We start from the raw sequence: 19,914 nt of genomic DNA on the forward strand, positions 1-19,914 counted from the left end.
AGCGCTGTTAAGGTAATAGCCTTCTGGAGGGTGTAGTGCCTTGAAGTTCTCGCCCCCTCCTTTCTGTAAGATGCAGCTCTTTCAAAATTAAATAAAAAATAGTGAGCGTTTGCCTTGTGGGAAATGAAATGAGCCCTTCCCTTCCTGGGGCTCACAGTTCACGGATCTAACTTTTTCTTAAGTCCTCCGTGAGTGTTGACAGTTTTGCCCGTTCAGTTTTGCCCGGAGACTGGCTGCTGTATAAACCATCTTGACCTTGAAATGATGCCAAGCCTGCATTTCTAAGTAAAGTGTGGCAGCTGTATGGGAAACTGGTTGTTTCAGGCAGAATCTCAACTGGTAAAACAACTTAAGAGGATTTCATTTAAAATTAATGCTGCCCAAGAGAGTTGTAGTGCTCCTTGAAACCTAGCTTGATGTGGATATTGAAAGGAAGACGGGGTGTTCTGGAATAGCATAACTGTAAGCAAATCAGTGCAGTATCTGTATTAGATAACGTTATTGTAACTTCTGGTTTTTCTCTATCAACTGGTAATTGAAAGCCAACTGGTACCTTTCAGTTTTACTCTCTTCATTTTGGAGGGTTTGCTATTGTGGGAAAGAATATAACATTTCCAATTTTTTTTATCAGTAGTATTTATTATAACCGAGTGATTCTGTCTTCCTTTAATGCCTTTATTCACTTCTTATTCATATACTTTACTGGTTTTCCTCTCATGTCATTGGTTGCCCCTCTTTTTTACCTCTGACTTCTTAACATTGGAATGCCTTTGTTCTTCTGTCTACACTTAATCCCTATGTGATATAAATTACGAGTTGCTTGGTTACAGATGTCAAATGTCTGGTTACATCTATATCAGAAAACTCCCAAATTTGTGTCTTGTCCTGAATTCCAGATTCTGTGTCAAACTACTTCCTCATTATTTCTACTTGATTTTCTAAATGCATCATTTTCACTATTTTACAGTGTTTTCAGCTGAACAATCATAGGTAGAGGTACAACACCACACCCTTTGATATAGATAAAAATGACCTGGAATTTCTCCATTTCTAAGATGTTTGTTGTGGATGGGATTATGAGATTTCAAATGGTAGAGTGGTAAAGAGCTGTGATTGGTTAGATGAAGACTGGCTTAATAAATTGGCCAGGAAAATGTAGGGAAAGGATTTTAGGATGTGGCACCCTAGTAGGCTGTGGGAATCTAGAGATTAATATATACAGTTGCTGCCTTTTTAGAGCCCGCATAATAGCAGGGAATACAGCGATGTAAACCCATAATGACAATATGGTATGACCTGGTTAGTAGTAATAAAGAGTAGTAACTCTGGGCTTTGCAAAGGAGTTGCTGCCTGAATGAAGACAAATGGATGTTTTGGCCAAGCAGCTAAGGTAGGAGGTAGAACCACATTTGCAGTGTTGTGGTAGGGTTTTGGGTTGGCAGTAAGTCCATTTGCAACTGTACATGCTTTAAGTTCCTGTTTGTTTGTTTGTTTTTTTTGTTTTGTTTTGTTTTTAACTAAGACTCTAGAACTGGATTACCCAAGACTGTAGCTATGAATCCTGTGGCTCCTAATTTAAATTAATTAAAATTAAATAAAAATAAATAAAAATCCAGTTCCTCAGTCATACCTATATTTCAAGTGTTCTAATCATATGGGACAGAATATCAGACATTTCCATTATCACAGAAAGTTCTTTTGCACAGCTGCTAGAACTTAGTGGAATCAAGGCATCACCAAGAGCAGGCACAGCTGCAACATATCTTTGTAAGGACATCCCTTTTGCCTGTGGTATACAATGGCGTGCATAGTCATTTAGCCAAAGTCATTTAGCCAAATTATCAGGCTTAACCTAGAGGCAGAATTAAGAACAGTTTTCATTATAAAATTTGTATGTTGGAAAATTATTTTTTATTTCAGTATGATGTTTTTATTATCTAGTATGCTTGGTTTGCCTGGGGAATATACTTGGCTCCGTCTAAGTGAAACTACTGAGAACTGTAGTTGGAGGACCAGAAAATGGGGATATGTTACTCCTAACTGTTTCATAACCTTGCTGCAGGCCTAAGAATTTATCTTAGAAAATGCTTATTTTAAGGTAGAAAGTTGCAAACGCCCCAAAAGATGGGATTGACTGAGTAAGGATGGCCCTCCATAACATTGTTTCTAAATCTACATCCCCTGTTCCCTTTTTACATTTCAGTGTCTTAGTTCCCAAGTCTGGTTTTGTAATACCCTCCTCTTATATTTGGCTAAATTTAATTTTAAAGAATCGTGGCACATAGGAATTTAGTTATTTATAGATCAATTTAATATATGGCTCCTGGAAATGAATCAAGTTTTCATGACTTACAGCTGGGATTTGTCATGGGCTGTCTTCTTGGTCTACTTCATATGAAAAGGACACAAAATCAAGGGAGTTATTACTTTCCTAGGCCCTCATTAATTTAATCATATTGTTTTACATTTTACAAAAACATATAGTGAATATGTGTAATATTACATAATCTGAGGTAGAGTGAATATGATTCTCATTTTATAGTTTAAGAGACTCAATTTCAAAGGTTGTGATTTGTTCAAGTTCTTCTAGCCATGTCTGGAAAACTAAGACCTTCTTACATTAAGAAAACAAATTACATATCCCCTTGTACGTTTTAAAATGAACACTTAAAATGTATTGTGTTCGGGGTGCCTGGGTGGCTCAGGGGTTAAAGCCTCTGCCTTTGGCTTAGGTCATGATCTCAGGGTCCTGGGATGGAGTCCCGCATCGGGCTCTCTGCTCAGCAGGGAGCCTGCTTCCTCCTCCTGTCTCTCTCTGCCTGTCTCTCTCTGCCTGTCTTTCTCTGCCTGCCTCTCTGCCTACTTGTGATCTGTCAAAAAAAAAAAAAAAAAAATCTTAAAAAAAAAGTATTGTTTATACAGTTTTAAAGATTGTAATTTCCAATGTTTTATGAGTATTGAATTTTTTTAAAAAAAGATCATTCTTTCAAAAATATGCAGCGGAATCTAAATCTCTTTCTACCCTCATCCACTTAAAAAATAGGTAAATATCTCTTTTTTGACAGTCAGAAGTTGAGGTTTCTATACATTGCTAATCTCAAACTTCCAATACACTTTACTGACAATTTTATCTTACTTTAATGTATTTTAATGCTAAAAAGTCTTTTTATGATCATACTGTCAGGTTTTTCACAAAAATATGAATATAAACTGTCATTTGTGCCTGCAAGTATAATAAACCTATTATCATTACAGTTCTTAAAAGCATAAAATTTATCAAAGTGAATGTTACAAATTTAGATACTTACTAAAAATTAAAAGTAAAAATTTAATGGAATGTATCTCAATGGATGGGACTTTTCCTCCCTGGTTAGTTTATATACATGTGGATGAATATTACTTGTGGTTAAAATGAGACTGGATTTTGTTTCAAATTTATTCCTTTTTTCCAGAGTTATAGATCTAAGTGCTTAGAAACCTATTCACATAAATAAGATGGGAATTATTTGAACTCCTATCATGTTATTTACAAAACAAAATCACATGGTGGCCCATTATCAGAAATTGTTTTCAATGGTGTAACTCATTTAGGCCCTATCTTTAATTTGGCTGCAAAAAAAAAAGATTGAAAACCACCTAACTTCCAAAAGGATTAATTACCCTTTCAAAGCTTTACTAAAATTTGCCTAAAACTATACAGTCCTCTTTCATTTAGAGTTACCTTGATTAATTCAATATGCTCTGAAAATGTTAGGAAAAATTGAAATAGGATTTCATTGTGACCTTCCCCAAACAATATTTTTAATTAAATGCTTTCATCTTACCATATGCTTTAAGGTTTAAGTATTTCAGAACCTTGAGGTGGTTTATTTGCCTGTTGAATTTTTTTTTTTTTTAAGAATTTATTTATTTGACAGAGAGAGATCATAAGTAGGCAGAGAGGCAGGCAGAGAGAGAGAGGGAAGCAGGCTCCCTGCTGAGCAGAGAGCCTGATACGGGGCTCGATCCCAGAACCCTGAGATCATGACCTGAGCCAAAGACAGAGGCTTAAACCACTGAGCCACCTAGGTGCCCCCCTGTTGAATTTTTAATTTTGGATAAAATAATGCCATGTAACCTAATTGGTGAAGCCCAGTCAAATAAGATTGACTTACTTAAAAAAAAAAAAAAGACTTCATTTTAAATTAATGTGTTAATACCTATTTTGATGAATACTATAAAAACCACTGAGAAATAAATTATGGAATGCATTTGAGAGAGATTTTTAAACCAAGAAAGTCAAGGTTAAAGTGATGCAGAGATAAAATATTTTTTATTTTATTTATTTTTTGTTTATTTTATTTTTTAAATATTTATTTGACAGAGACCTAGTGAAAGAGGGAACACAAGCAGGGGGAGTGGGAGGGGAACCAGGCTTCCTGCCAAGCAGGGAGCCTGATGTGGGGCTCAGTCCCAGGACCCTGGGATCATGACCTGAGCAGGAGGCAGACGTTTAACGACTGAGCCACCCAGGTACCCCAAAGTATTGTTTGAAATGACTTATTAAAATCACAATAATGCTATTTCTCATTGCTTAATTTACAAAAGTGATATAAAATGGACCTAAAATGATAAATGATTTATGAAGTGAAGAATATGATAAAAGGTATGATATTTCTTCTGTAAATGGGTATCAAAGGTTTTGAGTACTTGAGTACTTAAGAATCGTGTATATAAGTTAGAAGTAAATACAGAAATTTTGTTAGACTTCTTACATCTCAACCATTCACTTCATAGTCAGACTTTTCCGATGTGTTTAATGAAGAAAGAAAGTGAATTACAAAAAATGAGTTGGTCTGGCAACTAACATATAATTTTACATTTTGGTAATAGAAACTAGAAAATAATGTTTTCTAAGATCAAAATTGACTGTAATTCTAATAAATATTTCATTATGTAATTTGCTTAAAAAATGTGATTTGCATTAAGTTCCTACTAAAGATTGGGCATAGAGTGCCAGGATGGCTCTCATGGCATGGGACATTGCATGCTCCCTCTGGCTCTCCGACTTTCCTCCTCTGGGGGGTGGGTGGGCGGGTGGGGAGGGAACAGATTGATATCCTCTTACAGAGTAGGTGTGCATTATTCTCCAAACCTAGCTTCTAAGTTTATAGAAAATTTCTCCCATGATCCTACTACATGTATACTACTAACTGCTAAGAGGAAAAGGTTTTCCCTCTTGTTGTTCTTAGAATCTCATGATTTCTGGCCTTGATTTATAGTGAATTTTTGAAGGGAGAGTTTTCAAAATGAGAAATCTCACTGTAGTCCTACAGCAAAATAGGACATATCCATACTCCCAAATAGCCCATAGACTGTATCCTAACACTCCTCCCACTGCTGTAGTCCAAATACACACAAAGTCAGCTTTATGGTAGTTCCTGGGCCTTGTTCTCTTTATAGTTCCTTCTTCTCTAAGTCAGATTAAGGAACATATTTGCACTGATTGTTTATAGATTACCTTTCACAGGTAATGTAATATGCTGCAAGAGAGGATTTTTGTTCTGGTGGACATTTTAGCTTTTTTTTTTTTTTTTTTTTTTAGCACATTTCCAATTACACTAATAATAAGGTTGTCTTCTTTACTCAAAGAGCCATCTCTGGTAGTAATATCAAGGAGCACAATATGTCATTGCAATTTCATTGTGAGTTTGAATCTTCAGGTGGTTTCTGAATTCCTCATAAGCTTTCACTTTTGTTAAGGCAACAAACACTGGTGCATTAATCTATTATGTTAGATTTGGAGATGTTTTTAACATTTTTTACCCCAGCTCAGCATTATTTAGGTAATGTTTAATTCAAACGACAGAAAATATTTGAAATACAATTCTAACAACATCCAGCAGAGCTATTGAAGGAGAATTAAGTTTCATATCCCTAAAATTGAACATTGGCTCTTGTTATTCTAGGTATTTTGGAGCTTACATGATTTTATACTTACACAGTATGAAATTATTTAACCTCATTAATTTTATTTATAGCATATATAAAATTGGTATGATTCTGGTTAAAACTCATTCATTTTAATGTTTTCTTTAATGAATTATGAGGTAAAGTTCTTTATGTAACAATTTTGTTATAATCTGATTCTGTTTCATTGAAACCAGTGAAGTAATATTTAGGGAGTAATCTTTTTTTTTTTTTTTAATTGACATATAATGTATTATTTGCCCCAGGGGTACAGGTCTGTGAATCATCAGACTTACACATTTCATAGCACTCACCATAGCACATACCCTCCCCAATGTCTGTGACCCAGCCACCCTATCCCTACTCCCCAACCCCCAGCAACCCTCAGTTTGTTTCATGAGATTAAGAGTCTCTTATGGTTTGTCTCTCTCCTCGGTCCCATCTTGTTTCATTTTTTCCTTCTCTACCCCCTGCAGCCTGCTGCCGTGCCTCTCAGATTCCTTATATCAGAGAGATCCTATGGTAATTGTCTTTCTCTGCTTGACTTATTTCACACAGCATAATACCCTCTAGTTCCATCCACGTAGTTGCAAATGGCAAGATTTCATTTCTTTTGATGGCTGCATAGTATTCCATTGTGTATATATACCAAATCTTCTTTATCCATTCATCTGTTGATGGATATCTAGGTTCTTTCCATAGTTGGCTATTGTGGACCTTTAGGTGTAGGGTTAGTTTGTGTATTTGAGACCTTTCTTGTTTCTTGAGAAAGGCTTGTATTGCTATATACTTTCCTCTCAGGACTGCCTTTGCTGTGTCCCAAATATTATGTTTTCATTTTCATTTGTTTCAATTATTTTTAAAAATTCTTCTTTAATTTCCTGGTTGACCCATTCATTCTTTCTTCTTTTTTTTTTTTTTTTTTTAAGATTTTATTTATTTATTTGACAGAGAGAGATCTCAAGTAGACAGGGAGGCAAGCAAAGAGAGAGGGGGAGGCAGGCTCCCCGCCTAGCAGAGAGCCTGATGTGGGGCTTGATCCCAGGACCCCGAGACCATGACCCGAGCCGAAGGCAGAGTCTTAACCCACTGAGCAACCCAGGAGCCCTGACCCATTCATTCTTTAGTAGGATGCCCTTTAGCCTCCATGTATATGAGTTCTTTCCAGCTTTCCTCTTGTGACTAAGTTCTAGTTTCACAACATTGTGGTCTGAAAATATGCAGGGAATGATCCCAATCTTTTGGTACCAGTTGAATCCTGGGTCACACATCAGGACGTGATCTATTCTAGAGAATGTTCCATGTGCACTAGAGAAGTATATGTATTTTGTTTTTTTTGGATGGAACATTCTGCATATATCTGTGATGTCCATCTGGTCCAGTGTGTCATTTAAAGCCTTTATTTCCTTGTTAATCTTTTGCTTAGATGATCTGTCCATTTCAGTGAAGGGGTGTTAAAGTCCCCTGCTATTATTGTATTATTGTCAATGTGTTTCTTTGATTTTGTTATTAATTGGTTTATATAGTTGGTTGCTCCCATGTTAGGGACATAGATATTTAATATTAGATCTTCTTGTTGGACAGGCCCTTTGAGTATGATATAGTGTCCTTACTCATCTCTTAGTCTTTGGCTTAAAATCTAATTGATATAAGGATTGCCACCCCAGCTTTCTTTTGATGTCCATTATCTTGGTCAATTGTTTTCTACCCCCTCACTTTAGATTTTGAGGTGACTTTGCGTCTAAAGTCAGTTTCTTGCATACAGTGTATCAATGGGTCTTCTTTTTTTTTTTTTTTTTTTATCCATTCTGATGCCCATTATCTTTTGATTGGGGCATTAGCTTGTTTTTACATTCAGGGTAACTATTGAGAGATAGGAATTTAGTGCCATTGTATTGCCTGTAAGGTGACTGTTACTGTATATTGTCTCTGTTCTTTTCTGGTCTGTTACTTTTAGGCTCTCTCTTTGCTTAGAGGACCCCTTTCAACATTTCCTGTAGGGCTGGTTTGGTGTTTGCAAATTCTTTTAATTTTTGTTGGTCCTGGAAGCTTTTTTTTTTTTTTTTTTTAAGATTTTATTTATTTATTTGACAGAGAGAGAGAGCTCATAAGTAGGCAGTGAGGCAGGCAGAGAGAAAGGGGGAAGCAGGCTCCTTGCTAAGCAGAGAGCCTGATGTGGGACTCGATCCCAGGACTCTGAGATCATGACCTGAGCTGAAGGCAGAGGCTTAACCCACTCAGCCACCCAGGCACCCTGTCCTGGAAACTTTTTATCTCTCCTTCTATTTTCAATGACGGACTAGCTGGATATAATATGGTTGCATATTTTTCTCATTTAGTGCTCAGAATATATCATGCCAGCCCTTTCTGGCCTGCCAGCTCTCTGTGGATACGTCTGCTGCCAATCTAATATTTCTACTGTTGTATGTTATATACCTCTTGTCCCGAGCTGCTTACAGGTTTTTCTCTTTGTCACTGAGACTTCTAAGTGTTATTATTAGATGACGGGGTGTGGACCTATTTTTATTAATTTTGAGGGTGTTTTTCTGTGCCTCCTGGATTTTGATGCTTCTTCCCTTTTCCATATTAGGGAAATACTCTACTATAATTTGCTTCAGTATACCTCTGCCCCATCTCTTTCTTTTTCTTCTGTGATCCCAATTATTCTAATATTGTTTTGTCTTATGTTATCACTTATTTCTCAAATTCTCCCCTCGTGGTCCAGTAGTTGTTTGTCTCTCTTTTACTCAGCTTCTTTATTCTCCATCATTTGGTCTTCTATATCACTAATTTTCTCTTCTGCCTCATTTATCCTAGCACTAAGAGCCTATATTTTTTATTGCACTTCTTTAATAGGTTTTTTGATTTCAACTTAGGTTGTAGTTCTTTTGTTTCTCCAGAAAGGGATTCTCCGATATCTTCCACTTTTTTTTTCCACTTTATTTGAGCCCAGCTAGCATCTTGATAATCATCATTCTGAACTCTAGTTCTGACATATTACTAATATCCGTATCGATTAGATCCCTAGCTGTCAGTGCTGCCTCTTTTCTTCTTTTTGTGGTGAGTTTTTCCACCTTGTCATTTTTTACAGATGAGAATAGATGAATGAGAGAACAAAATACTAGAAGGCTGGCATAGACCCCAGAAAAATATATGCTAACTAAATCAGAAGAGAGCTGAAACTGGTGGGGAGACGAAAGGGGGAAAATATTTAAAAAATAAAATTAAAAAAAATATATATATTAGACTGGTGAATAGAACAAAGTCACCCAGTAGGTTTTGGGGGGTATTCTGGTCTCTTAGAAGAAACTACCTTCCAAAATTTTAATGAAGAAAAAACTTACATATACAAAAATAAGGGCAAACATGATGAAGGGATGGTATATGACTCTAAAGATGAAAATTAAAAGTGATTTTTAAAATGTTACTGATGGGGCGCCTGGGTGGCTAAGTGGGTTAAGGCCTCTGCCTTCAGCTCGGGTCATGATCTGAGGGGTCCTGGAATCGAGCCCTGCATTGGGCTCTCTGCTCAGTGGGGAGCCTGCTTCCACTTCTCTCTCTCTCTCTGCCTACCTGTGATCTCTGCGTGTCAAATAAATAAATTTTAAAAAAAGTTATTGATAATTTGGTTGGGGAGGAAAAAAAAAAGAATGTGATCAGGCCAGAGACTAGAACAAAGCCATGTGCTAGATTTATGATATATTTTGATTAGAAAAAGTTGTATCCCCAAACTTTAAAGAAGAAAAAAACCTATATATATACAAAAATTGTTAAATTTTTGTTAAATACAATGTTAAATACAACGAATGGATAAAATATGAGTATAACAATGAAAATTTAAAAAGATTTTTTTCCAGTGGTATTGATAAGATAAAATAGTTAAACAATGTTAAAATAGGAAAGAAGAAACATTAGAAAGTAGAATAAGAAAAAATAAAATTAAAAACATTTAATTTTGAAAGACTAAAGGGTCCTGGGAAAAAGGCCATGAATTCTTTGTGTTGTTTTCCCCTAGCTCTGGAGTTCTGTAGTTCTCATTGATTGGTGAACTTGATCTTGGCTGGATGTTCTTGCTGATCTTCTGGGTGAGGGGCCTGTTTCAGTGATTCGCAAATGTCTTTGCCAGAGGCGGTATTGCACCATCCTTGCCAGAGGCCAGGCTATGTAATCTGTTCAGGTTTGCTCTTGGTAGCTTTTGTTCCCTGAACGCTTTCCGTAGAGCTTTGGAGGACGGAAATCAGGATGGCAGCCTCCTAGTCTCTAGCCAGGGGAACCGAGAGCTGGGGGCCCCACTCCTCAATGTGTCCTCAGAGAAAAGCAGCCAGTCCCTCCCATTTCCCTGGCCTATGGCTGCACTCCATGCTCACCAGGTTTGTGACATAGTGTTTCTATTTCTGGTGCATGGCCCCGTTTGGAGTCTCCAAACTGAGTAGATTCCTGTGGTGTGCTTCCATGATGCTCCTCCCGGAGGAGGAAGGTGAGTCTCCCTGGATCTGCCTCTTGTGGTGTCCCTGCTCTAAGTGTAGTGGTCTGGCTGTGCCTTGGATCATGGTTTAAGGTAACCCTGAGCTGAGAGCGTACTCCTGGGCTCCATCTCTGTAGCTGGCTTCCCTGTTCCTATACCTGGGAGCTCTGACACACTCAGGTACCCCTGGTCTTTCTGTGACCCAGCAGGTCCTGAGACCACACTGTTCCTGCAAGGGCTCCACCCCTCCTTCTCTGGAGTGAGGTCCCTCAGTGGAGCAGACTTCTAAAAGTTCCAATTTTGTGCTTTGCGGCTCTTACTTGCCGGGACCTGGCCCCTCACCCTGCGGCCTATCTTCCGGTGGCTTCGGATTCACTTCTCTGCACGTCCTACCTTGTGGAAAGTGGTGGATTTTCTGTTCTTAGAATAGCTGCTCTTCTTTTCTTCTATCTTTTGTTGAGTTTGTAGGTGTTCAGAATGTTTTGATAACTATCTAGCTGAACTCCTGGGTCTCCTACTCCTCTGCTATCTTGCTTTAGGGAGTAATCTTACAATAACTTTGCTTTTGGTTTAAGTATATGCATGTTTAGAAATACGTGTTTTACATACCATCTGTATAATTAATAAAGAGCCATGGTATATGATAGCATAATTAAAAGCAGGATCTTTTTTTTTATTTTTATTTTTTTGTTTTTTAAAGATATTATTTCTTTGGGAGACAGAGGGAGGGAGCACAAGGGGGGTAGTGGCAGAGGGAAAGGGAGAAATAGGCTCCCAGCTGAGCAGATCTGAGGACCCTGGGATTGTGACCAAACCTAAGGCAGACACTTAACCAACTGAGCCACCCAGGCACCCCCAAAACAGGATCTTTTAAAAACCAAGATTAAGACTTGTTAAATAGATCAGAGACCAAATTATTATAAAGTTTTCTTTTCTTTCTTTCTTTCTTCTTCTTCTTTTTTTTTTTTTTACTATGGTAAAATACATATAAGATTTACCATCTTAGCTATTTTTTTTTAAAGATTTTATTTATTTATTTGACAGAGAGAGATCACAAGTAGACGGAGAGGCAGGCAGAGAGAGAGAGAGGGAAGCAGGCTCCCTGCTGAGCAGAGAGCCCGATGCGGGACTCGATCCCAGGATCCTGTGATCATGACCTGAGCCGAAGGCAGCGGCTTAACCCACTGAGCCACCCAGGCACCCATCTTAGCTATTTTTAAGTATAGAGTTCAGTGGTATTAAATGTCATAATTTTGGGCAGTCACCACAATCATCCATCCCCATAACACTTTTCATCTTGTAAAGTTGAAATTCTATGCCTATTAAACAATAATTCTCCACTTTCCCCTCCCTCCAGCCCATGGCAACCACTATTACAGTTTCTGTCTTTGTGATTTTGACTATTCCACGTACCTGTATAAGTGAAATCACATAGTTTTTGACTTTTTGTTACTGGTTTATTTCACTAAGGATAATGTCCTCAAGGCTTATTCATGCTGTAGCATATTGCAGAGTTTTCTTTTTAAAGGTAGGCTGATTTACCACTCACTATATGCATATGCCACATTGTGCTTATCCATTCAATAGATGGCTACTTGGGTTGCTTCCATGGTTGCGAATGGTGTTGCTATAAACATGGGTGTACAAATACCTTTTTGAGATCCCGCTTTCAATTCTTTTAGGTATATACTCAGAAGTGGAATTGTTGGATCATATGGTAATTGTTTTTAATTTTTTAAGAAACCATCATTTTGCTTTCTATTTACTGTTGTTCCATTTTATATTCCTATCAACATTGCATGAGGGTTCTGATTTCTCCACATCATTGCTAAAGTATATTTTCTGGGTTTTTTTTTTTTTGATAGTAGGCCATTCTAATGGGTATGAGATTATACTTTATTGTAGTTGTGATTTGCATTTCCCAAATGACTAGTGATTTAAGCATCTTTTCATGTGCTTATTGACCATTCATATATTTTCTTTGGAGAAATTTCTACTAAAGTCTTTGCCCATTTTTGAATTGGATTTTTTTTTTTTTTAATCTTATTTTCTTAAGTAAGCATTATGCCCATCATGGGCCTTGAACTTACAACCCCAAGACCAAGAGTCACATGCTCTACCAGTTTAGCCAGCGAGGTGCCTCATTTGTTTTTGTTTTTGTTGAGCTTTAGAATTTATAGATTCTAGATGGTAGTGTCTTACCAGATATATGATTTGCAAATATTTTCACACATTTTGTGGGTTGTCATTTACTCTCTGGATAGTATCTTTTTTCTTATAATTTTTTTTCTTATAATGCTTTTCAGGTATTTGTGATTATTCATCTTTAATAGTAAATTAAAATTACACCAGTGGTAGTTCCTCAAAGGTTATTTGCAAAATGGAATTTGAAACAGTATCTTTGAATATTTCCTATTTGATTACATAAAAAAATCTATAGACATTTCTTGCACATGAAATGGCTTTTGTACCAATGCATGACTTTTTAGGTAATTCATTGTTTCACTAGGGATAGTGTCTTTTGGATGTGTAAGATTTTAAAATTTTCATGTTGTCCCATTTGCCTATTTTTTCTTTTGTTACTTGGACCTGGTGTCATATCCAAGAAATCATTACCAAATCTAATGTCACTAAGCTTTTGTCCTATATATTCTTTTAAGAATTTTATTGTCAGTGTGCCTGGGTCGCTTGGTCAGTTAAGCGTCTGCCTTCAGCTCAGATCATGATCCCAGGGTCCCACATCAGCCTCCCTGCTCAGTAGGTAGTCTGCTCATCCCTCTCTCTCTTTGCCCCTCCCCTGGCTTATGCTCTCTCTTACTCATTCTCTCAAATAAATAAATAAAATCTTAAAAAAAAGAATTTTATTGTTGTAGGTCTTATACTTAGATCCTTGATCCATTTTGAGTTAATTTTAATATGTGATGTTAGGTAAAGGTCCAGCTTCATTTTTTTGCCTGCACATATCCAGTTTCGCCAGCATCATTTGTTGAAAAGACTCCTTTACCCATTGAATGATCTTATCACCCCTGTCAAAAGTCATTTGACCATATATGTCAGTGTTTATTTCTGGGCTTTCTATTCTATCCATTGGTCTATATATCTGTCTCTATGCCACTACCACACTATTTTAATTACTGTAGCTTTGTTGTAAGTTTTGAAATGAAGAAGTGTGAGGCCTCCAGTTTTGTGTTCTCTCTCTCTCCAATTATTTTGGCTCTTTGGAGGCCCTAGATATTGCATTTGAATTTTAAGGTGAGTTTTTGTTTTGGCGCAATATGTCATTGGGATTGCATTGAATCTGTAGATTATTTTGGGATGTATTGACATTTTAACTAAATTAAATCTTTCAGTCTGTGAACATGAGATGTGTTTCCATTTATTTATGTCATATGTAGTTTCTTTTAGTGCTGTTTTGTAGTTTTCATTGAACAAGTCTTTTACCTCCTTGTTTAAGTTAATTCCTAAGTACTTTATTGTTTTTGATGCTGTTGCAAGTGGAATTGATTTTATAATTTCCTTTTCAGATTTTTCATTGTTGGTGTATAGAAATGTAACTGATGTTTATTTGTTGACTTTGTATCCTGCTAATTTGTTATTAGTTGTGACAGCTGTTTTGTGGAGTCTTTAGGGTTTTCTAAATATAAAATCATTGTACTTTTTTTCCTTTCCCATTTGTATGACTTTTTTTTTCTTTTTTTCTTTTCTTTTTTTTTTTTTGCCGAATTGTTCTAAGTAGAACTTCTTGTACTATGTCAAATAGAGATGGTGAAAAATTGGCGTGTTGCCTTGTTCCTGAAGTTAGAGGGAAAGCTCTAAGATCTTCTAAGCTTCTAAGTCTTTCACCATTGAGTATGATGTTTACTATGGGTTTTTCATATATGGCTTTTATATTATGTTGAGGTAGTTTTCTTCTATTTTTAATTTGTTGAGTGTTGTTATCATAAAAAGAATGTTGAATTTTGTAAACTGTTTTTCTTCATCAATGGAGATGATCATGTGCTTTTTCTTTCATCTTGTTGATGTTTGTATGAAAATAATTGATTTGTTGAACCAACCTTATATTAATCCATTTGGTCATGGTGTTATTTTCTTAACATGATGCTGAATTCTGTTTCTACCATTTTGTTGAGTATTTTTACATCTGTTCATAAGAGATATTGATCTGTAATTTTCTTAGAGTGTTTGGTTTTGGTATCAGTGTTATGCTGGTCTCTTGGAATGACTTAGAAAGTGTTCCCTTTTCTTCAATTTTTTGGATAAATTTGAGAGGAATTGATTAATTTTTCTTTAAATGTTTGGTAGAATTCACCTGCGACAGCTGCAGAACTTCTCTTTATTGGGAGATTTTTATTACTGATTCAATCTCCTTATTTCTTATAGGTCTGTTCAGATTTTCTTTGTTTTCCTAATTTAGTCTTGGTAGATTCTGTGTTTCTATGAATTTGTCCATTTCATCTATGTTGTCCAGTTCTTTAGTTGTTCACTGTAGTTTCTTATAATCCTTTAATTTCTGTAGACTTAGTAGTGATGTCTTTCCTTTCTTTTCTGATTTTGATTTTGAGTAATTTGAGTCTTCTCTCTTTTTTTAGTCTGTCTTGCTTAAAAGTTTGTCAATTTGGTAGAACTTTTCAAAGAATCAGCTTTTTGTTTCATTGATTTTCTTTGCTGCTCTTCTATTTATTCATTTGTCCCCGTTTAATGTTTATTATTTCTTCCCTTCTGCTAGTTTTGGATTTAATTGTTCTCCTTTTTCTGGTTCCTTGAGTTGTAAAGTTAGGTTGTTGATTTGATATCTTTTTTTTTTTTTTAAATGTACACATGTATAGCTATAATTTCTCCCTTAGAACTGGTTTCCTATGTTCCATAATTTTTTGTATGTTGTTTTTGTTTTTGTTTCTAAGTATTTTCTAACTTCTAGTGTGATTTCTTCTTTGAAATATTGTTTACAAGTATATTCTTTAATTTCCACAATTTTGATATTTGTTATTGAGTTCTAACTTCATTTTGTTGTGGCCAGAGAATAGGGTTTGTATGATATCTTCTTAAATATATTGAGACTTAATTTATGGCATAATATATGGTGTGTCCTAGAAAATGCCCATGTGCATGTGAGAAGAATGTGTGTGCCATTGTCTTTGGGTGGAGTGTTCTGTAATGTCTTTTAGATCTAGTTTGGTTTATTGTAATAGGTGGTCTGTTTCCTTAGTTATCTTTGGCCTGGCAGTTCTGTTCATTATTGTGAACTGAGTATTGAAGTCTCCAGCAATATTGTAGAGCTGTCTATTTCTCTTTTAAATTCTGTCATTTTTTGCTTCATATGTTTTGAACATTTTATGTCTTTGCATCTTAAGTGGGTCTCCTGAAGACAGCATATAGTTGGGGCATATATTTTTTCTTCTTAAAGATTTATTTATTTGACAGAGAGAGAGATCACAAGTAGGCAGAGAGGCAGGTACAGAGAGAGAGGGAGAAGCAGGTTCCCCGCCAAGCAAGGAGCCTAACATGGGGCTCGATCCCAGGACCCTAAGATCATGACCCGAGCCGAAGGCAGAGGCTTAACCCACTGAGCCACCCAGGCGTGGGGCATATATTTTTTTTTTTTTTAAAGATTTTATTTATTTATTTGAAAGAGAGGCAGTGAGAGAGAGCATGAGCGAGGAGAAGGTCAGAGGGAGAAGCAGACTCCCCGTGGAGCTGGGAGCCCGATGCGGGACTCGATCCTGGGACTCCGAGATCATGACCTGAGCTGAAAGCAGTCGTCCAACCAACTGAGCCACCCAGGCGTCCCGAGGGGCATATATTTTTATCCATTCTTTTAATCTCTGTCTTTTGTTTGGAGAGTTTGATACATTTACATATGAAATAGTGATAAGGAGAGACTTTTATCATTGTGCTATTTCTTTTCTGTATGTCCTATAGACTTTTGGTTCCTCATTTCCTTCATTGCTATATCTTTTATGTTTAGTTGATTTTTTGGTGTGGTAAAATTTAAATTCCTTTCTCATTTTCTTTCGTGTATATTCTATAGTTAATTTCTTTGGGGTTACCATGAGGAATACATTTCACATCCTAAAGTCATAATACTCTAATCTAAATTTATATCGGTTTTAGTAACCTACAGAAGCTCTATTCCTTTACAGCTGTAGTCCCACCCTTTTGGTTGTTGATATCACATTTTGTGCCCCCAAACATAATTCTTCTAAATGCATTAGCCTCGTGGTACCTGAGTGGCTCAGTCGTTAAGCGTCTGCCTTTGGCTCAGGTCCTGATCCCAGGGTCCTAGGATTGAGCCCCGCATTGGGCTCCCTGCTTGGTGGGATGCCTGCTTCTCCCTCTCCTACTCCTCCTGCTTGTGTTCCCTCTCTTGCTGTGTCTCTCTCTGTCAAATAAATGAATAAATAAATAAAATCTTTAAATGCATTAGTCTCTTAAGTTATGTAAAAAACGAGAATTGGAGTTACAAACCTAAGTTACAATAATACTGATTTTTACACTAATAATAGCTTTTTTTTCCTTTAAACGAATTAGTCTCTTAAATCAAGTAGAAAACAAAAAGTGCAGTTACAGAACATTGTTATGTAATATCGGCTTTTATAATTGCTCATGTATTGACCTTTATTGACATCTTTATTTCTCCATATGGCTTTAAATTGCTGTCTAGTCTCTTTTTATTTCACTTTGCAGGACTCCCTTAAACTTTTCTTGCAGGGCAGGTCTAGGAATCATGAATATCCTCAACTTTTGTTTGTCTGGGAATATCTTAATTTCTCTTCCACCTTTGAAAGACAGTTTTGCCAGATACAGGATTCTTGCTTGTCAGTTTTTCTAATTAGCACTTTGAATACGTTTGCCCATTGTCTTCTAGCCTCCAAAGTTTGTTTGTTTTTTGCTTTCTCTCATGTAATTTACTTTCTACTTGTGAGATTTAAACAGTATTGAATATATAGCACATAGTACAACAGATGGTGACAAGTATTACATAGAATAATAAATTAGGAAGTGGAGTGGGAAGTTCAGGCGCAATTTTAAGTAGGGTTGCCTGGGAAAGTCTCCCCAAGTAGGTGATATTTGCGGATAGACAGAAAGGACGGAAAAACTAAGGAATGAGTATTTGGCAAGAGTCCATCTAGGGCCTTCCAAAAGCCTTTGACCTGCTCAGGACTTTCATAAATGCCTCCTTTACCTCCTTATTCCTTAGGCTATTAGATGAAGGGGTTAAGCATGGGGGTCACCACTGTGTAGAGCACTGATACCACTTTGTCTTTCTCTGGGGACTGGCTCGATTTACTTCAAAGGTACATGAAGATGAAGGTGTTGAGCTGTAAGGTGGGAGACACAGGTAGAGAAGGTCTTGGCCTGGCCTCCTACAGAGCAGATCTGCATGATGGTCCTTATAATAAACAGGTAGGACACCAAGATCACCATTACACAAAGAGGCATGACGAAGATGGCCAACACAATAATGACCACCTCCTGGGTTTAGCTGTCCCCATAGGTCAGCTTTAACAAAGGGGGGAGGGCACAGAAAACAAAGTTGATCTCATTGTTCCCACAGAAGGAGAGGGTGAAGGCTGTGACCCTTTGAACAAAGATATTGGAGAGGGGCACCTGGGTGGCTCAGTGGGTTAAGCCTCTGCCTTCAGGTCAGGTCATGATCTCAGGGTCCTGAGATCGAGACCCGCACCGGGCTCTCTGCTCGGCAGGGAGCCTACTTCCCCCTCTCTCTCTGCCTGCCTCTCTGCCTACTTGTGACCCTTCTCTCTGTCAAATAAATAAATATTAAAAAAAATAAAATATTTATTATAGGGGCACCTGGGTGGCTCAATCAGTTAAGCCTCTGCCTTTGGCTCAGGTTGTAATCTCAGGATCCTGAGATCGAGACCCGCACCGGGCTCTCTGCTCGGCAGGGAGCCTACTTCCCCTTCTCTCTCTGCCTGCCTCTCTGCCTCCTTGCTCATCAGGGAGCCTGCTTCTCCCTCTGCCTCTGCCTGCCATTCTGTCTGCCTGTGCTCCCTCTCTCTCTGACAAATAAATAAATAAAATCTTTAAAAGAAAAATTAAAAAAAAAAAAAGAGAGAAGAAAAGAAAGAAAATTACAGGCCAATATCTGTAAATAACATAGATGCAAAAATTCTCAACGAAAGAGTAACAAACTGAATTCAGCAATACATTAAAAAGTTCATACACCATGATAGAGTGGGATTTATTCTCAGAATGCAACATGTGCAAATCAGTCAATGTAATTTACTACATTAACAAAATGCAAGATAAAAAAATCATGTGAGCGTCTCAATAGTTGTAGGAAAAAAGGCACTTCAAGATCCACTTATGATAAAAACTCTCAACAAAGCAGATGTAGATAGAATATACCTCAACATAATAAAGGTCACATATAACAAACCTACAGCTAACATACTCAGTGGTGAAAAGCTGGAAGCTTTTCTTCCAAAATCAGGAAAAAGACAAGGATGCCCACTCTTACCACTTTTATTCAACATAGTATTGGAAGTCCTACCTGGAGCAGTCAGGCAAGAAAAAGAAATAAAAGACATCAAAATTGCAAAGGAAGAGGTAAGACTTTCACTATTTACAGATGACATGAATTAATATATAGAAAACTCTAAAGACTCCATCAAAAAGTGTTAGAACTAATAAACAAATTAAGTACAATTGCAGGATACAAAAATCAATATACTAAACTCATTTCCATTTTTATACACTAACAATGAGCTATCAGGAAAAAGGAGTTTGCATCAAAGAAGTAAAATACCTAGGAATAAATTTAACCTAGGAGTTCAAAAACCAGTATATTGGAATCTACAAGCCATTGATGAAAGAAATTGACAACAATACAAATAAGTGGAAAGAGAGTCCATGCTCATGGATTGGAAGAGTTCATATTGTTAAAATATTTTTATCACCTCAAACTGTAGATTCAGTATAATCCCTATCAAAATTCCAATGGCATTTGTCACAGAAATTGAAAAAACAATTTTAAAATATTTATGGAGCTATCAAAGATTTTCAATAGCCAAAGCAATCTTGAGAAAAAACAAAACTGAGGTTACTTTATTACAAAGCTATAGTAATTAAAACAGTGTGGTATTGGCATAAAAACAGACACATAGATCATTGGAATAGGAGAGAGCCCCCAAGTATACCCATGCGTATATGACCAATTTATGACAAAAGAGGCAAATATACACAATAGGGACAGGACAGTCCCTTTAATAAATGGTGCTGGGAAAACTGGCCAGATATATGCAAAATAATGAAACTGGATCACTATTTTACCATACAACAGAAAAATTAACTCAAAATAGATTAAAGATATTAAAAAATAGATTAAAGAATGTAATGCCAGAAACCATAAAACTTATGGGAGAAAATGGAGGTTGTCAGCCTGGCATCACTCTTGGAGATCGATCCTTCCTTCCTTCCTTCCTTCCTTCCTTCCTTCTGTTCTTTCTTTCTTTCTTTCTTTCTTTCTTTCTTTCTTT

Source organism: Lontra canadensis, unplaced genomic scaffold (genome assembly GCF_010015895.1).
Source record: "Lontra canadensis isolate GAN:19392208 unplaced genomic scaffold, GSC_riverotter_1.0 scaffold50, whole genome shotgun sequence".
NCBI lineage: Eukaryota > Metazoa > Chordata > Mammalia > Carnivora > Mustelidae > Lontra > Lontra canadensis.